Consider the following 21,080-nt stretch of genomic DNA (forward strand, 5'->3'; position numbering starts at 1 on the left):
ACGGTTCTTGAGTTGGGAGTGAGGATTAAAATTAAAAAAATAACACACAACACACATGGGCCTTTTCCAAGAGGCTCCAGTGGAGATATTAGACTCGACCAGCCAGCAGCCTGACTTTATTGCAGAGAGCTTTTAAGCCAGAGTAAAAACAGCTCAGAAAAATGGGTTAAATTTATGAGGAGGTGAAACAATAGGTGTGATTTTGAAAAGCTCTCCCACCTGCTGTCACAAACAAAGGGAGATGGACTTGCAAATTCTTCCCTGGCTTCAGTGAAGGCCTGGTAAAAGAAGTCTTCCTGTTGAGATTTAAATATCAAAGCAGCTACCAGAGCAATGGCTTCCAACAGATCGTGGTAGGTTTATCCTGTACTATAGGTCTAATATCCTCTTGTAAGTGAATATATACCACATGTGTCTTTCTGCTTCTGGATTACCTCACTCAGGATGATCTTTTCTAGTTCCCACCATTTGCCTGCAAATTTCATGATTTCCTTGTTTTTAACAGCTGTGTACAGTTCCATCGTGTAAATGTAACACAATCTCTTTACCCACTCTTTGGCTGAGGGACATCTAAATTGTTTCCAGTTTCTGGTTATTAAAAATATACCCTGTATAAACATAGCTGAGCAAATGTCCTTGTTGTATGGTAGAGCATATTTTGGGTAAATGCCCAGGAGTGGTATACAGGGTCTTGAGGTAGAACTATTCCCAGTTTTCTGAGAAATTGCCCGCTTGATTTCCAGAGAGGTGTGTAAATTTCCACACCCATCAGCAACGCAGGAGTGTTCCCCTTTCTCCACATCCTTGCCAGCATGTGTTATCACATGAGTTTTTGATCTTAGCCATTCTGACAGGAGTAAAATTGAATCTTAAAGTCATTTTGATTTGCAATTCTCTGATGGGTAAAGACATTGAGAATTTAAGTGCTCCTCAGCCATTTGTGATTCCTGCTGTGAATTCTCAGTTTACCTTTGTACCTCATGTTTTAATTGGATTATTTGATATGCTGATGTTTGATTTCTTAAGTTCTTTGTGTATTTTGGATATCAGCCCTCTCTGTGATGTAGGGTTGGTAAAGATCTTTTCCCAATCTGTAAGCTGCTGTTTTGTTCTTTGATTTCTTTGGTTTACAGAAGCTTTATAGTTTCATGAGATCCCACTTATTAATTGTTGATCTCAGAGCTTGTTCTATTGTCATTCTATTGTCTGCTATGCTAATGAGTTCCAGGCTTTTCCTCCATTTTATCTTCTAATAGATTTAGAGTCTCTGGTTTTACTTCAATGTCTTTGATCCACTTGGACTTGAGTATGTGCAGGATGATACATACAGGTCTATTTGCATTTTCTACATGCAGACATCTAGTTAGACCTTTAATTTGGTTTGGCTGATCAACCTGTCTGTTTCTGTGCCAATACCATGCAGGTTTTATTTCTATTACTATGTAGTATAGCTTGAATCAGGAATGTTGATACTGCCAGAAGTTTTTATTATACAGAATGTTTTTGGCTATCCTGGGTCTTTTATTTTTCCATATGAAGTTAATGGTTGAACTTTCCAGGTCTGTAAAGAACTGTGTTGGAATTTAATGGGAATTGCATTTAATCTGAGGATGGCTTTTGGCAGGATGACCATTTTTAGTATGTTAATCCTAACAATCTATGATCATGGGAGTTCTTTCCATCTTCCAAAGTCTTCAGTTTATTATTTCAAAGACTTGAAGTTCTTGTCACACAGGTCTTTCAATTGCTTGGTTGGTGTTACCCCAAGATATTTTATAGTATTTGTGGCTCTTTGTGAAGTGTGTGTGTGTGTGTTCACCTACTTTCTTTCACAGCCTTATTGTTGCTTGTGTACAGAAAGTCTATTGAATTTTTTTGAAATAATTTTATATCCAGACACTTCACTGAAATTGTTTAGTAGCAGTAGGAGTTCACTGGTAGAATCTTGGGGGTCACTTATCATCTTCAAAGAATGATACTTTCAGTTCTTCTCTTCTTGTTTTATATCCCTTTGATCTCTTGTTTTATCACTCTAGGTAGAAATTGAAGCACTGTATTGAAGAGATATGGTGCAATTGGCAGCCTGGTCTTGTCCCTAATTTTAGCAGGAATGCTTGAAGTTTTTGTGCATTTAACTTGATGTTGGTTATTGGCTTGCTGTATATTGCCTTTATTGTGTTTAGGTATGTGTCTTGCCTCCCTGATTGTATGATGTCTCTTTGAAAATTTAAAATTATTATTATATTCTATATTCTTAGCTCTATTGTGATTGTGAGCTTGTGTGTGACTGAGCACATGTACTTGTTAGGGCCACACTCAACACTGGTTATCTTCCTCTGTTGCTCTCCCTTTTATTTTTAAACCGGTTATCTCTCTGAAACCTATGCTTATGGTCTTGCTGTATTCAGTGGAAAGCATATCCTTGAATTTCTCACTGTCTTCATGACCACAAAATTTCTATTACAGGAATATATTCTACACCCAACTTTTCTTTCAATCCCTTCAGGATGATCAGTTCAGGTGTTCATGTTCATGTGACAAGAATGTTAAATGCTAAATCATCTCTTCAGTCCAATTTGATTATTTTCAGAAATAAACCACTACTTAACTACTTCCTGCAGATTCAATTAGATGAAGTAAATTTAAATGTGTGTTCATTCACGCTGCAGTTAATGAATGAGTGTTCATGGTTATATAGGTGTGTAGGTGTGTGGTTTATGTGTACATACACATGCATACAAATGTATGTACATATTGACACATTTATTATACATGCATGATCATGCTCAAACGTCCTTCCATTTATACAACTCATACTCAAGCATCTCAATAATTTTGCACATTTGTGAATTAGCGTGAACAGAAATAAACTATGGATTTTGATAGAACACTTTTCTGTAACAAATGTATATGAGCTGCCAGATATGTGTGCCAGGAACTGAACTTATATTTCTCTGCAAGAAAAGTGTGAGCTCTTAACTGCTGAGCCAGTTATCCAGAAGGATATTCCTGTTAATATATTAAAATTTATGAGATAGAAAATGAATCCAAATAAAGGCAAAAAAGAGGTCTAAGAATAGATAGAAATGTTTGTTCCTGTCCTACACAATTTTTAACATATAACAAACTAAAGTTGTGCTAGTTTAGTAGTTAATGTGATTAACTAATGTGCAACTGGTGAAAATCCTATGTAACAGTGTAACTAATATTTAAAAAGAAAGAAGTATTCCTAGCATTGGGAATTAAAGGTAAAAGTCACAGTAATAGGTCATAATTCACCAATGGCCAAACCATCTTTCATGAGAAAAGTAAACTTCCTTTTGCAGCTGAATCAGAGTGCATGGGTATTGCTACATGATTGGAAATGTAAAGGTAGAAATAGATGAGGAAAGATGGACTGGGTTTCTGTCTGACAATCCAACTGTTTCATAATTCATATGAAAAATGAGTTCTGGCTTGCTGCCTCACAGGAGAAAATATATGGACATTGTACACATTTCACAAAGGCTAGGAAGAAGTGAGTCACAGATTAGTCACCATAAAAGGATGTTGAACATTTAGCATTGGAAAGTGTGCTAACTTCAAATTTCCATTCTACACTCTTGTATTAAACACTCTGATTTCCTCATAAACCCATAGAATTTCCATAAGATATATGAATTTAAGTTATTTAGCCTAAATTATTTTAAATTAATGTACAATATTACTACCAGTTTTTCTGTGTTTCCCTCAGATTCCTCAATCTGTATGTTCACAGAGCTGTGGTCCAGGATTCTTGAAAGTTCCACAAGAAGAGAGACCTATCTGCTGTTTTTCTTGTGTATTTTGTCCAGAGCAGCACATTTCCAACCAGACCGGTATGAAAATAATATATTTTCTCAAAGATATATATTATATGTTATATGTTAATATCTTACATGCTTGGGAATGTAGAATCAGAAAGCTAAGAAGTGACCATGGTATCATAATGTAGTGCTCTTCTCTATGTCTCTTTCACTCATCCCTGAATCCATTAGTAACCACTGCTGATTCCACATGATGTGTGAAGGTTTGAGTGGCAGTTCTCTTGCTATTGTGTCAAAATCAACCTACTTAAAAATTCTTCCTTTTGGTTCTTGAAATGGCCATCTCAACTCTTGCAGTGATACTTGCTTTAGGCTACCCATTGAATGTGAGATATCCAGTTGTTCAAGATTGAATTATATTTCTGTAATAAACAAATGTAATGATCGGTGCCTGAAAGTAACTCCGGGAAAAGTAGATTGTTTCCTCAATACACAAGAAATGGAACTGTATTTAAAACACTTAAAAGTTGACATTTCAAGTACCAACAATAGCAGAAATAGCCATTCTTCATAAATGAAAGTATGGCTGCCTGTTTAAGGTTATTGTCATCCATGTGATAACATATACATGTAACATCACATGGAATGAGCAATTAGTATTTATGAATAAAAAGACAAAGACACAAATACAACATTTAATGAGAAAGAGTCCATGAATTTGAGAGACACTAAATATAAGGTGGGTCCAGGAGAAGGTCTGGAAAGAAGAACAAAGAGGTATAGTGAGGTAAATGTGTTATTTTAAAAATGAAAAATTTTATTAAAAAAATAAAAAGTCATAAGGAAGAAGCATTATTATAATGATGATAATCTTTTATTATTTATTAAACTGAAAAAGGCCAACCCTTAGGCAATTTTATAAGGCTTGTCTATGCTGTTGATTTTCTCAAAGAAATCAAAAAATGGTTTTGTTGGCTCTTTGAATCATTTTGGTTTTAGTATATTGATTTTAGCACTGAGTTTGATTATTTCCAGCCATCTACTCCTCTTCTGTGTGTCTATATCTTTTTTTATTTACTTAGGGGAGATAGGCCTATTTAATTTATTTACTTGATCTTGATTTCACTTTGGTAAGTGGAATCTATCAAGAAAATTGTGCATTCTATATAAAGTTTTTGTAAAGTATAGGCTTTTGAAGTACCACTTAAAGATTCTTTTTTATTTCCTTTGTGTCTGTCCTTATGTCCCCTTTTCATTTTCAACTTTGTTCATTTCAGTACTGTCTTTCTGCCTTTTGTTACTTTGTTTCAGGGCTTGTCTATGCTGTTGATTCTCTCAAAGAACTAAAAAAAATGGTTTTGTTGGCTCTTTTAATCACTTTGGTTTTAGTATATTGATTTTAGCACTGAGTTTGATTACTTCCAGCCATCTACTCCTCTTCAGTGTGTCTATATCTTTTTTGTTGTTTTGTTTCTAGGTCTTTCAGGTGTGACCTTAGATTGCTTGTATGAGATGTCTCAAATTTCCTTAAGAAGCACCGAGTGCTATCAACTTTCTTGTAAGCACTGCTTTCATTGTGTCCCATAAGTTTGGGCATGTTGTGTCTTCATTTTCATTGAATTATAGAAAATCTTTGATTACTTTATTTCTTTGATTGCCCTGACCCTCGGGGCTTCAATGGGGTTCCGAAGGTGGATAGATTGGAAGGAATGGGGAAAAAAGAAACAAGAGAAGCAAGAAATGAAAGCCAAGTCTGTTCATCTGATCAAGGCTTCTGTTTATTAAAAATTTTTACCCAACTTATATAGGGAGAAGGCAGGAAAGGGGGGAAGGTTAATCTACTGCTGCAGGAAATAGGAAGAGTGCTTTCATGGGTTAAATATTGTACCTGCAAGATACCATAAGGATGTTCTCTTAAGATATCTTACAGATGCTCTAACAAAGGATGTCCTCACAAGGCACTTCTCTATACAAGTTTCACAGTACAAACACAGACTAATGATTACACAAGTGATTCAGAGTGGGTGTATGATTTTTTTTTCAATTACATATCGAGGGTTACAAGTTCAGTTGCAATTTAAAAAATACAAAAGGAACAGATATTATTGTTAGCTCAATAACTCTACTTTAAGGAATCCAAAGGATGTCTCCTTAAAAGAAAACACATTTACTATATTACAGCCTGCTTTTAGGCTGGCAGTGTTTGCAGAATGATTGCAGTCTGATTGCAGTCCAGAGATACAGAAAATACATGAACTTGTCTTTTATGAATAGAAAATAATAATAAACAACTCCTTTTACTAAATGTATCAACATCTATGCTATAAATTAGATTTAGTCTATTTTAGTCAATTCTTATTTATTAAATTTTATTTCATCAGAAATGTATGCTCCATTGCCTCATATCTTTAAACAACATTTACAGGGAGTTCTCAGCCTATAATAAAAGAAATATAAATTTTAACACAAATCTCTTGGCTTCTCAGGGTTTGCATATTGTCTTTGTTTACCCTGCACCAATATACTGTTTAGGGGCATATAGCCCAAGAAAACTCCTGAAATGATGGCCTCATCTCTCTATCTGTTTGTCTGTGCTTAATGATCTCCAGGGCCTATAGAAGATTTCCAAACAGTGGACAGATATAGTTAAGTTTAGGCTTTTCATAAAAAAAGACTCAAACATAACTCTTGTGAAGGAAAAACAAACAAACAAACAAACAGAAATTGAATCATATTGCAGAAAGTCCCCTGTAATACAACACATGGAAAAAGAGTTAGATATAGAATAACAGTGATCCTAACAATCTGGGATTGTGTCAAGCAACTGTACTGGCTTCATGACTCTCAACAATTTCAGTGAATATGGCTCTGTCATTCTCCCTTTTTGATTTAATATTTATAGATTTATGGCACTATTATATGACATGTAGGTCATTTTTCAGTCTTCAGAATATTACTGAAAGAACAAGACTGAAAATTAGAACAATTCCCAGGATTATTTTGGAATTAATAATGAAATATTAAGAGTCCTGTCCTGAGTCAAAGGATGTCAAAGACTATAGAAATTTATTTGCAACTTCCACATCTGAGATAGGTACTAGTTGATCTGAGCAGATAGCTGCTCTTTGTTGATGCAAGTGTTGTATATTTACTGCCAAATCAGAATTGCTCCATAGTCTATGGAGGCCAGATATAACTTATTCCCATGTTACCTTAGAAAAATTATATAGAAGTGGGGTAACAAATATCCATTAAAACTGTGAGTAACAAGAAAATTGAGAAGAACCCACAATGGCACAATGGTGGAATTAATGAAGTATATTTTTATACATGGAAGTGATCAAAGTACTTTGTATTGTATACATACTTAGAAACTCACAGTATATAAAAAAGCATTTGAAGGATTGCTTGACAGTGTTACTGCATCTGAATATGAGTAATATATATTTCACTGCCCTAGAAAAATTGATAAATTCTTCAGCAGAAAGTTTATTGTTAATTAAAGAAGATAAAGAGTAAAAATGGGAATTATAAAGATTTCCTTCCTTGGCAGTATCAGAAAGCAGAATATGCCAGGCTACATTTATCAATGGAAAGCACTCTCATGAATTAAATGCGCAATGACTAAATAATTGTAAAAGCTTAAATGTTGATTCACTTCCTCCCTTCAGATCAGCAGGTGTGTATCCCTTGCTCAAGTCAAGAGTACCCAAACCCTGAGAGAAACTATTGCCTGCCCAAGAGATTGACCTTCTTGTCCTTTGAAGATCCTCTGGGCATGGCTCTAGCCTGCACAGCTCTATGCTTCTCTGTCAGCACAACTGCAGTTTTGGGGATCTTTCTTAAACACCGAGAATCACCCATTGTTAAGGCCAATAACCGGACTCTCAGCTACATCCTGCTCATCTCCATCCTCCTCTGTTTCCTCTGCTCTTTTTTCTTCATTGGCCGTCCAAACACAATCTCCTGCATACTGCAACAAATAACATTTGCACTTGTGTTTACCTTGGCTATTTCCACCATTTTGGCAAAAACTATAACTGTAATTCTGGCCTTTAGAGTCATGAAACCAGGGAGAACAATGAGAAGATTCTTTGTCTCAGGTGTCTATAATGCTGTCATTCCCATCTGTGTCCTGATCCAACTTATTCTCTGTGGAGTCTGGCTGGGAACCTCACCTCCCTATATTGACACAGATGCACATTCTGAAAATGCTCAAGTCATCATTTTATGCAACAAGGGCTCAGTAACTGTTTTCTACTGTGTGCTGGCCTACTTAGGGTCCCTGGCCCTAGGCAGTTTCACTGTGGCTTTTCTGGTGAGGAACCTGCCTGACACATTCAATGAGGCCAAGTTCCTGACAGTCAGCATGCTGGTGTTCTGCAGTGTCTGGGTCACCTTCATCCCTGTCTACCAGAGCACCAAGGGCAAAGCCATGGTGGCTGTGGAAGTCTTCTCCATCTTGGCCTCCAGTGCAGGACTTCTGGGATGCATCTTTTTCCCTAAGTGCTACATTATTCTCTTAAGACCTGATATGAACTCTTTGAGATGTATTAAAAACAAAAAATAGCAAATAAAAATTGATCGTTTTGATGTATTAGTTTTCTAATAAACCCATTAGTATACTAAAATTAAATTATTTACATACTTTTAAGTAACCTTTTTCTGAAATGTATATTTAAACAAAAATAAGAGCTCCTCACTCTGTCTCACAATCACAGACATTCTATTTCAGAATAGAAGCTGCTGCTGAAATAATTTTAGTAAGATATTCATATTACTTATTAATTTGTGGACAATATTAAAAATGTAATTACATGATAGTAATTTAGATAAACAGTGCATGAACTAAATACTTGTTTTATTTCTTATTTTGGGGAGTATAACAGGGCTTTTGGTGGTATTTGAGATTCTTCTATAGAACAGGCATGAAAATAGATCTCTGGAAAGGGGGAGGGTCTTTTAAACAGTTCAGCCATTCCAAAAATCAGAGTAGAGAATTTTCTAAAAGAAAAAAAATAAATCTACTACCTGGCCCTGCTCTCCTTTCCTAGATTCAGCACCCCACTCTAGAAATACTTGCTCAGTCACCTTCATTGCTATTGTGTTCACAATAGGTAGGAAATGGAAAATTATAAATATGTTTAACATGATAAATATCATACACATAATTAGGTGTAAGTAGAAAAATTATAATTTAGGTAACCCATATCCAGAAGACAAATATCTCTCATTCTGTATACTGGGGCATCTAGATCCCATGTTTCAGATGTGAGTATCACCATGTAGAAACAAGAAAAAATGTTGGGCAAGCAATAAAATGGCAGGTACAATTGATCTGATTGGGATAATGTGGGGAAGGTCCCCTAATTATCAAGGTGGATAAATATGAAAGAAGGAAGCAGAACAAATAACAGTAAATATTTGTGAAAGGGTTTTAAGCAATCATACTGGGAATTTATCTACATAAAATCCCTATACTACATGTAAGTCCATGCATGAATATGTTACATGTTACAACCTAAATATTTTTAATAATGAACACAGATAAGTATAGTTCACCACTGTCAGAAGAAGCTTTTCTTTGCAACAGCAATCATGACTGAAAAACACAACCAATCACAAGGCAGAATTCTGGAGAACACTCACACCTGATAAATCTACAAAACAATTCCCAGATCTAAGGCTCAGAGATTATGCAGAACAGATGATGAAAAATTATATAAGGCAGAGGATCAGAGTATGTTCTGGTAGTGTGTCTCCTAATAATACCAGAAGCTACACCCATAAGATGAACCAATATTAAAAAAAGAAATGGAAAAAGAAAAAAAGGCTTACCAATGTACCTGCACAAACATGAAGTGAAAAATGGAAAACGCCAATAGGCATGCAAAAGTGGTCCAGGAAGAAACCGTTCTCTTTAATCCTATGTAAAAAATATATATATATATATGTAGGGAACTAATAAAAGCTGCGAGTGTGAGAAAAAAAAAATCTTTCCAGGAAAGAGCATAAAATCAGTTAGTTATTCAACACCAAACAATCAACCCTGAAAACATACAGGGGACCCAGAAATATCCTGAAAAGCCCTTTCCAGTTGCCACATTGCACACAGAGTTTCCCCTGGTTCCCGGTGTCATGTAAATGTCCCCATCATTCACCACTGGCTGTCTTCAGGATCCAGAGCTTTCAGGGATTCGGGATTCCTGATGCCATCGCCCCGCCTATCTGCTTTCAGAAATAAACAGGCCCGGATGCTGGAAGTCTCATTTGTGCGAAGGAAAAATGTGCCCTTTGATTTCTCCTGATCTGACATAGTCCGGCTGGTCCCTGGTCCCTGGAGAAGGGATTCTGGGGTCTCTGCCCCCCTTTTTTAGTCATTTGACTCTCCCAGTCAAAACAGAGCTGGTCTCTGGAAGGCAAAAAGGCACTCACACAGATAATAAATCTGTTTTAAAGATTTAAAAAAAAGCTGGAGGCTGGAAAGATGGCTCAAAGGTTAACAGAGCTGACTGCTCTTCCAAAGGTCTTGAGTTCAATTCCCAGCAACCACATGGTGGCTCACAACCATCTATAATGTGATCTGGTGCCTTCTTATAGTACACAGGCATAATGCAGGAGAATGAATGAATGATGAATGAATGAATGAATCTAAAAAAAATAAAGAAACAAATCACCGGACTCAGTGTCTCATGCCTGTCATCCCAAAAGCCAGGGGGCTCTCTGAAGCAGAGAATCCCTCTCTCTTCCCTAGGTGTCTGGTTCTATCCCCACGGATCACAGCGTCATCTGTCAAGGGATGTGGTGCCCTCTCGTGGCAAGCATGTGTCACTTAATAACGAGCTTTACATAGATGCTGTAATTAATTTAATACTATGTATTTATTTCAATTTAATAAGAACAGAGCAAGGAGTGTCTCCAGAGCCGGCCTCCTCCTCGAGTCCTGTGGGGTTGGAACTCAGGAGGATTCTATGCTAGATCAAAACAGGGCCTGGGAACCACCTAACTTGAGTCCACCCTCTTGTGCTCTCCCAAACGTGATGGTAAGATTCTATTGCTGAGAACAACACCTCCGTTCATTGGACACAGAGAATCCCAGCTGGCACCTACCTAGAACCTTCACCTCCTTTGGACTACTGTTCATGATACTGGAACATTCACTGAGTGCCACCGGAAGAGAAAGGTCCACACCAACCAAGCCATGCAGCCTTTGCTCTCCAATGGTGACATGCCTACAAGATTTGCTGGTGCACTTGTTGTACAAACATCATGGAAGTGACCAACTAATATCTGGTTGGGTTTCAGGAGGCCCACGCCATGAGAAGGAACCTCGATCCAATACTGCTTGGGTACCCAGGAGCCTGAGTCTACACATGCCAGGAATATAAGAGAAATCTAAATGCTACAGTTACTCTAAAGGAGAACAGCCATAGTCACAGATCTGTGCCTTCTTTGGACATCATTGGGAACTTCCTCCTGCAGCAGATGGGAACAAATAAAGAGGCCCATGTCCAGTCGACCTGCAGAGAGAGAGAGGCCTTGAACCATCCCACCCTAAATGAGATGTCTCCAGCAAACTCTCACCCCTAAGGGCTCAAGGTACTCTTGTGTCTAGAGTGTAAGTGCCAGAGGGGATGAAGGACAGGAGGGTAACAATGCCTTTTAAACACTTCAGGACCAACACACATAAGAATGCACCCTGACCCACAAGCTATCTTTTCTATCACTTTCCCCTTTCAGGGCTACCTCACCAGGCCACAGGGGAAGAGGATGCTCTCAGTCCTGATGTGACTTGATATGCTGACATGGGTGGACTTGGGGTTGGCGGATCCCATTCTCTGAGGAGCCAGGTGAGGGGTGATAGGGGAAACAGGGAGGGTAGGCCTGGGAAGAGAGGAGGAAGGGGTCTACGACAGGGATGTAAAATGAATAAATAAAAATAAAAATTAAGGGAGCTGGAGTGATGGCACAAAGCTTAAGAGCACCAGCTGTTCTTTCAAAGGTTTAGAGTTCGATTCCCAGCATCCACGTGGCAGCTCATAATCATCTATAGACTTGGCGACTTCCTCTGGCATGCAGACAGAATACTGTACAAATAATAAACAAATCTTCTATAATAAAAAGAACTACACCACGAATCATAAATAAAGTTTCACTCCAAAAAGAACACTCTTTATCTCTTTAAATACTACTACTAATAATAATAATAAATGAAACACTTAGTTTTCTCCAAGAGAGTCTCATTGGGGCAACAAACCAGACTAAAATCCTAGGTCCCATGAACAGCAACAGATGGCAACAGAAAAGCTCAAGGGTATACTTGTGGTTTGTCAATGCTTTATATGTATATAAACACACACACACACACATATAAAGATATGTATATATATATACACACACACTTCTGCCTACATACACACACACACACACACACACATATATTTATATACTGTTCCTTTGTGTACATTATGGCTTCTGGTTTCATGCTTTTATGGTATTTCTTTGTGAATGGACATCTGTATCTCTGCACCCACATGTATCCCACATGTTCTTTCTTTGCTGTTTTATTAATTACAATAGACATGTAAATCATTTTAATGATTTCTGGAAAACTGGAGCCTAACAATTTCCTCTTCATGAAATAGGAAAGTGTGTGTCCATGAGATAAAGCCACTTCCCCAAACAAGTGATCTGCCCCACCTTTTAGGGTCCTCTGGTTATCGCTTTGGCACAGTTCTGTTGGTCTTTGTTATCACTGCTGTGGGTTCCAGTCATTGTGTAGATTACTAAGCCTTGACCCTTTGTTGATGGTCCCAGAATTCTAAGACATATCTTGATTATCTGGTGCTGCTGCTGCTTCATCTTCAGTGATGTGATGATGTTGGTATGTCCAGAGCCTAATAACGATTTGTGTTGGGCCATCTTTAGCCCTTATTGGCCATTCTTTGCCAGCCTCTTTGGTGGACCTACTCTACTAGGACTGAGGAATACCTGTACGGTTGTGCTAACTGTAACACAAACTTCTACCAGACCCGGTGTTAAGAATTTTACCTGATGGCACTGGAGGCCCATAGCTGAGTTTTCTATGCTCTGCCATAACCCACTTTTGTAAGGTATAACTGAGAGAATTTATGGCTGTTCTTATAGTAGAAATACTTCGTGTGACTACCTCAGATGTGCTCAGTTCATGAGACCACAAAAGACCACCAGGAGTTGAATCCATTGCAGAACACATGAGGATCTTTTTATTACAAGTTATAGGGCCCACACCCTCACTGACTCAGCGGTTGAGAGTAGAGTACCTTGTGCTTAGGGTAGGCAGACTTGACTCCTTTCTGTTACAGAGTGCCAACTCTCCTAGTCAAAACAGGGCTGGTCTCAAAAAGGCAGACACATACACAGAGATTATAAATAATTTTTAATGATTATAACAAGAAGCCAGGTGTGGTGTCACACACCTGTGACCATCAGTGGGGCAAGCAGAGGCAGGTGTCAGTTCCAGGACATCCAGGTTTGTAAAGCAAGTCCAGGACATGAAAGACCACACAGAGAAACCCTGTCTCCAAAAATAAGGGCTTGCATCCCCTGCCAGCTCATCACACTCACATGTCTAGACATGTTCTAAGTTACATAGTATGACTTTAACCAGGCTATAAGAGCCTGCTGCCAAGCATGGTGGCACAGAACTTTAATCCCAACACTGGAGAGGCAGAGGCAAGAAGATGTTTCTGAGTTTGAGGCCAGCCTGGCGTACAGAGCAAGTCCAAGACAGCCAGGGATACACAGAGAAACATTGTCCAAAAAATTCAAAATATTATTTATATTAATATTAATATTAAACCAAACATCAGACCCATGCCTGCAGGCAGTTTGCAGGGTTCCTTTCACAAGGAAGGCACACAGTAGAGTTAATAGAAAAAATGGCAGATGGAAGAAAGATTTAAATCTTGATTTTATTTCAATATTTAAATCTCCATTATAAGAAATTCTTAATGGGTTGAAAACAAAAGAAGTCAAAGATGGCAGGAGAAACTACAGAAGACCCATGGGGCAAGGGCTAGGGGGAGACACAGGGTTCTATTTTTATTTTGTATAGAGAACATGTGAACACCTTCTACTGAAGAAGAATGGTATGAAACACTTGAGGAAATATTCTGCACATTAAGGTCACATTATCACGGTGCTTCTCAGCTACATCTCTTCAAAATGTGCTTTTCTGGTTGTGATGCCGATTACACATTTACTTTTTAAAAGACACATTTGTTCATGTGTGTGTGTGTGTCCCTGGAGGATAGAAGAGGATAGTGGATTCCCTGGAATTGGAATTTCAGTTGGTTAGGGGTTGCCTGACATGGCAGAGTGATACATTTTAATATCTTATTAAATGTGTGAGACATATTAAACATATCAAGTTTGGAAATCTTAAAAGGTGATAATCATCACAAACAGATAAATATACCATCTGCTTCAGTATTCTTACTTTAGTGACCCAAGCTTTGAACCCAAGCATTCAGAAGGCTGAGACAGGAGGATCACAAGTTCAAAGTTGGCCTCCCCACCTCCTGATGAAAAGGTACAATTTACTCATCCATCCAATTAGCTCAGCTAAGGCAGCATACAGCCTCCTAGTGTTCATGAGTAAGAAACACCATCCTGAAAACACAATGATAAATTTGATTCACCACATGGTGATATAAACTGTTGAGATATACTCGACAGTATTCAAACTTATGTGTGACCATAGTAAAGAATCATTAAGACATCTGTTAATCATCTTTTCATTTTCTTCCTTGAAAAAAAATGCCTCCTTCTACATATGTTCGTAACACATCATTTATGTTTTAGAAAATTTAAGTAACATGAAGTAAAGAAAAGTGAGACCAGAGCTAGAGAGGTAGCTCAGATGTTAAGAGCATTGGCTGCTCTTGTAAAGGTCCTGACTTCAATTCCCAGCAACCACATGGTGGCTCACAACCATCTATAGTGAGATCTCATGCCCTCTTATGGCTTGCAGTGGTTCATGCAGGCAGAACACTGTAAAATAAGTAAATAGATAGATAGATAGATAGATAGATAGATAGATAGATAGATAGATAGATAGATAGATAAACTAATAAATCAGAAGAAAGAAAGTAGGAAAGAAAAAAGCACCATGAACAAATCAATACCTTAAATTCCTTCTTAATGTTTTTGGATGATGCTGGAGAGGTGGCTCAGAGGTTAAGAGCACTACTCAATATTCTTCCAAAGGCCATGAGTTCAATTCCAAGCAACCACATGGTGGCTCACAAGCATCTATACAGAGATCAAGTGTGCAGGCAAATGTTGTATAAATAGTAAAAAAATCTTTAAAAAGTTTTGGAAATGTGATCCTCCTGCCTCTGCCTCCTGAGTGCTTACCTTGCAGGTATGTTCTCCACACCTAGCCTTACCAGGCCACAGAGGAATACACTGCAGCCACTCCTGACTAGTCCTTATAGACTAGAATCAGAGGGAAGGGGAGGTGGACATCCCTTATCAGTGGACTGGGGAAGGGGCACTCCTGGGAGAGATGGAGGGAGGGCGGGTTTAGGAGGGGAGGTGGGAGGGAACTACAAGGGGGATACAAAATGAATAAACTGTAATTAAGAAAAATAAATTAAAAAATTCAAAAACATGATGTAGCCTTGTAGGAGAAACGCTAATTAATAGACATAAAGAAGGGGAGACAATTAAACAGATCAACTGTGCTTAGCCCACCTCAGAGAAATTGTATGAACAGTTCCTAAGTATAAAAACAATGGGTAAGCTGGGTGTATTTTGTCATGCCTTTAATTCCAACAACCCTCAGGAGGCAGAGGCAGGTATATCTCATAGAGTTGGATGGTAGCCTGGTCTATGCAATGAGTTCCAGAATAGTCAGGGGCACAGAATACTCTACCAAAAATTAATTAAACAAACGAAAATTAATCAATCAAATCAAAGAACTGACAGCTCTTTGCTCAATTTTCTACACAAGCTATTCATTCCCTCTAATTATGTACATATAATCTAGAAACTTGAAGTGCCTCACTTTAAATTATAGCATTGATATGATCTTCCTAAAATGAAATCTATATTTAAACAGTTACAAATAACAGATGAAAGCATCAGCAATGTAAATGGTGATCAAAAATAGGCAACATAGGGCATGAGAGTTGGCTCAGCAGAGAAGAGGTTTTGCTGGTCTTGCAAATAACTAGTCCTGACTGCCAGTATTTACATAAATATGGAAATCAGGAACCATGGGGAACTGGAATGAGTGGCAACAGGGCCCACGCAGAATCCTGGGAATCAAACACCAGAGACAAGACTAAGAGGGGCATATCTAACTTTATTATCCATTGTAACAGCCTGTAAATGACTGAAAGCCCAATCAGAACCTCCCATGCTATCCTCAAGTACCAGGAACAATCAATGCAGTTGGTTCAACTATAAGGAAAAGTGGGAGTTGAGTGGAGAGGCAAGGTCATGTTAGGAGACACATTGGGAAAGAATCTTCACCAACCCTTCATCTGACAGAGGGCTAATATCCAGTATATATAAAGAACTAAAGAAGCTGAAAAGCAGCAAACCAAGTAACCCAATTTAAAAAAATGTGGAGCAGAGCTAAACAGAGAACTCTCTGTAGAGGAATATCAAATGGCAGAGAAACACTTAAAGAAATGTTCAACGTCATTAGCTATTAGGGAAATGCAAATCAAAACGACCTTGAGAATTCACCTTACACCCATCAGAATGGCCAAGATGAAAAACTAAAGTGACAACACATGCTGGAGAGGTTGTGGAGAAAGGGGAACCCTCCTCCACTGCTGGTAGAAATGTAAACTTGTACAACCACTCTGGAAATCCAGCTGCCGATTTCTTAGACAACTAGGAATAGCGCTTCCTCAAGATCCAGCCATACCACTACTAGGCATATATCCAAAAGAGGCTCAAGTACACAATAAGGACATTTGCTCAACCATGTTTGTAGCAGCTTTATTTGTAATAGTCAGAAGCTGGAAATAGCCCAGATGCCCCTCAACTGAAGAATGGATACAGAAATCGTGGTACATGCACACAATGGAGTATTACTGTGCAATGTAAAACAAGGAAACCATGAAATTTGCAGGTAAATGGTGGGACTTGGAAAGGATCGTCCTGAGTGAGCTGTCCCAGAAGTAGAAAGACACACACGGTATATACTCACTCATATAGACATATAACATAGGATAAACCTACTAGAATCTGTACATCAAAAGAAACTAATTAAGAGAGAGGATCCTGACTAAAATGCTCAATCCCCATCCCAAAAGGCAAACAGGATGGACATCAGAAGAAGAAGAAAACAGGAAACAACCTAGAAACCTGTCACAGAGGGCCTCTGAAAGGCTCTGCCCTGCAGACTATCAAAGCAGACACTGAGACTTACGGCCAACTGTTGGGCAGAGTGCATGGAATCTTATGTAAGAAATGGGAAATAGTAAGACCTGGAGAGGACAGGAACCCCACAAGGAGAGCAACAGACCCAGAAAATTTGAACACAGGGGTCTCCCCAGAGACTCATACTCCAACCAAGTACCAGGCATGGAGATAACCTAGAACCCCTGCACAGATGTAGCCCAGGGCAGTTTAGTGTCCAAGTAGGTTCCATAGTAATGGGAAGAGGGACTGACTCTGACATAATCTGATTGGCCTGCTCTTTGATCACCTCCCTCTGAGGAGGGAACCAGCCTTACCAGGAAACAGAAGATGACAATGCAGCCACTCCTCATGTGATCTGATAGACTAAGGTCAGAAGGAAGGAGGACCTCCCTTATCAGTGGACTTGGGGAGGGGCATGGGTAAAGAAGGAGGAGGGAGGGTAGCACTGGGAGGGGAGGAGGGAGGGATTTATGGGGGGATATAAAGTGAATAAAGTGTAATTAATAAAATTAAATTAAATTAAAAAAATTCAGGCTTGGCATGAACACTCACTTTCTGGGTTTTTACCCATTTTTATTGAATAAAATTCCTAGGGTTTAGGAAGATGTGCTGCTATTCAGATGAATTAATTCCTGATTATATAATTTCTGATTTGATTCAAACAATTGTAGAAGTTAACTTGCTTAGAACTTCTAAAACAATTTTACAGTTTTATGGCTGCAATAAATACTTTTGTGGTTCTCCATAAGCCTCACTAAGAGAAGGGCTTGAGACTAATTGTGGCTTCAGATAAGCTCTCACTCTAGGGATAGCTCCATTCATTCTTGTATACAGCAAAAATATAGGCAAGTTTACACTTCTAAAAATGCAAATTATAATGGGGCAACCAAGAAATGACTAAATTAAATACAAAACTTGATGTCAATATATACGAATTGTTTCACTGTAATTCCTATGCCTTGTCAGCTTATGGCATAAAATACTGTCAGTCTAAATTCACTTTGTATCTTGGAATGGAAGACAGATAAAATTTTGGCCCTGAACTCACTACAAACTAAGAGATAGCTGGATAATGTGTAGCCAGGTCAGTCCTAATTGAGCAGACATATATCTTCTTCTAATCTCTTGGACCCTGTTAACCTTTAACCACTGTCAACCTTTGTCATTCTGAACTCGCCATGAAATTCTATAATGGATACACAAATACAAAATATTTAGTTTTAATGAAAATACATGTAACCTGTTACATTTTTTAATTCCTCTTTATCTGTAATCAATTACTTTTTTGATTATGAATTTATTCCTTTGTCTCAGAAATTAAAAAAAAGCTAAGACCAGGCCATAAGCAGGACTGAAGCCCCCTGGAAGTTGCTTCATCCATGAGTTGTAAATATATAAATATGTGTATTGATGTGTTTGCATGAAGTATGTCTGCTTTTGTACATGTTAAATGAGTGTATGTCAATTGCTGCCTGTAAGGTGCTCCTCTTTTGCATCATCCATGGAATATGTGCATAAATATGTACAGGTTTATATATCTGATCATTTGTCTATGTGATTGTATGTGGGAGCCAGCCATAACTGGTGAACAGGGAAGATCTTCTCCCAAAGGCAGCCTAAATTTGCTGCAGTTTATGCAGAGGAAATGCTAGCTAAAACCAACACCATCATCATTATCATATGTAAGCTTGTGGGAATTTGTTTGAAATGTTTCAGTGAGTGTGTATGCCTGAGACCTCTTTCTTTCCTCTCCATTTCTCATTCATCATTCACAGAAGGACAATGGGACCCTAAACCTCTACCAGCTCTGGGAGCCTACCTCAGAGAGAGGACAGAGGATGGCCAGTGAGCCCATAGTGTCCTGAAGAAAGTGTCTGAGTAAACAAGCCTGAAGCACTTTGTCAGTCTAATTAAGACCACCTGTTGTTAAGCAATAACAACATTAGGGAAAGAGTAATTTTGGTGGGAGGGAGACCAAAAAGCCTTAAGTGGCTCAAATGGTAAAGCACCAGGCTCCAAGTAAGGAGACTGGGGGTTAACACCTAAATAAAACTACTTTTGACTTCCTCATCAAGATGCTCAAACTAAGTTTAGGTATACAGAAAGATACAAATATCAGTCTCTGACCCTGAATTCATGTGCCACAGTCTTTTCACCCTCAGTATTTACTTCTGGATATTAAAATTTATCAATTATTTTGAGTCTATGGTTTCATCACAAAATTTCTTCCTTCCTTTTTTTCTCCCTCCAGGCCTTTCCACATACCCCCACACACATACTCACCTTCAAATCAAAGACTTCTTTCTTCATTGTTACTTCATGTGTGATATATATATATATATTGAAATACAAACTGCTTATTTTTTACAATGCTAACTATATGTATGTTTTCAAGAATGAACATTTCTTTATATAAGACTAAGATCAGAAAGAAGGAGAGGAGGACCTCCCCTATCAGTGGACTTGGGGAGGGGTATGCATGCAGAAGGGGGCAGGGTGGGGCCGGGAGGGGAGGAGGGAGGTGCGTATGGGGGGATACAAAATAATAAAATAATAATAAAATAATAAAGTGTAATTAATAAAAGTTAAAAAAAAGAAAAGAAAACTAAATATTCTAAGTGATTGTACTTATAGTTAAATACAGGAATGAAAGTAACCAATAATAATCAATTTTAAAAAAACTAAGGAAACACCAAAATGAACAAAATAATGGGGATTTATAAACATCTTTCAGTAAAACCTCAGTAGTAAGAGACCCAATCCTACAACAAAGTGGCAAAGATTGTTAGACAAAACATTTAGACAAAACAATTAGAATTTTTGCTGCATTCAAAGTTTAATACATCAATTACAGTGATTTTATTTGTTGTTTTTATTATTTTTTATTTTATCAATTACAATGTTATTTCAAGCATAATGTAATTTCATCATTACCCTTCTCATTCCTCCTTTGAAACACTCTCATATACTCCTCATTGTTCATTTGCAAAATTGTGGTGTCTTTTTTCATTGTTATTACACACACACAAAAACAAACACACACAGTTTTTGAGCATAGCATTAGAAACAATAACAAAGAAAAAATATCAGGCTGGAAAATGCTTGCTTAAAAACTACCCCACACTCAAGAATAACTGCCAGCACTCACAATTCCTGAATGAAACCTCAGAGGCAGAACTAAGTCCAGAAATTTATACACTGAAACCCCACAATATGTCCTCCAGCATATCAAGCCACTTAAAATCCCCAGCCCCTAGTACTACAGCACAGATTCTCCACTTCTTCCCTCAAAAGACTAGCACATCAGTGTTCTGACTGTGAGAAAAAATCCTGCTTCTGGAAATACTTGTCTTCTCTCTATTAATTCCGTGTCAACTGCATCAATTTCGATATAACAGACACTATAGCATGCATTGAGGAAAATAGGAATCATAGGTTCATATTTTAACTCTTCTTTCAAATAAACATTCAAATGTAAAATATAAATTGGTAGAGTTCTACATGTATAAAATCTAACAAGATTAAATCAAGATGAAGTAAATTTTTTAAACAGACATATAACAACCAAAATAGAAAAAGTAATTTAAATTTTTCAAATAAAAAGAAAAAAAATAAAAGAAAGCAAGCATAGGTTTAGATTCAGCATGAATTCTACAAAATTCTCAAAGAACTCACTGCAATACTCCTTACAGTATTCCACAGAAGGGAAAAGGAAGAAACACTTCTATATGTTGGTAAGACACCAGTATTATCCTGATAACAAAAAGCAACTCCTGAAAATTAGTAACTAAACCTAATACTGTGATAACTAATTCATAACTCATGTTATTAAAGAACTTCTGTATAGGTATACAGTTATCTGAACAAGAG

Source organism: Meriones unguiculatus (assembly GCF_030254825.1).
Source record: "Meriones unguiculatus strain TT.TT164.6M chromosome 13 unlocalized genomic scaffold, Bangor_MerUng_6.1 Chr13_unordered_Scaffold_28, whole genome shotgun sequence".
NCBI classification, from domain to species: Eukaryota; Metazoa; Chordata; class Mammalia; order Rodentia; family Muridae; genus Meriones; species Meriones unguiculatus.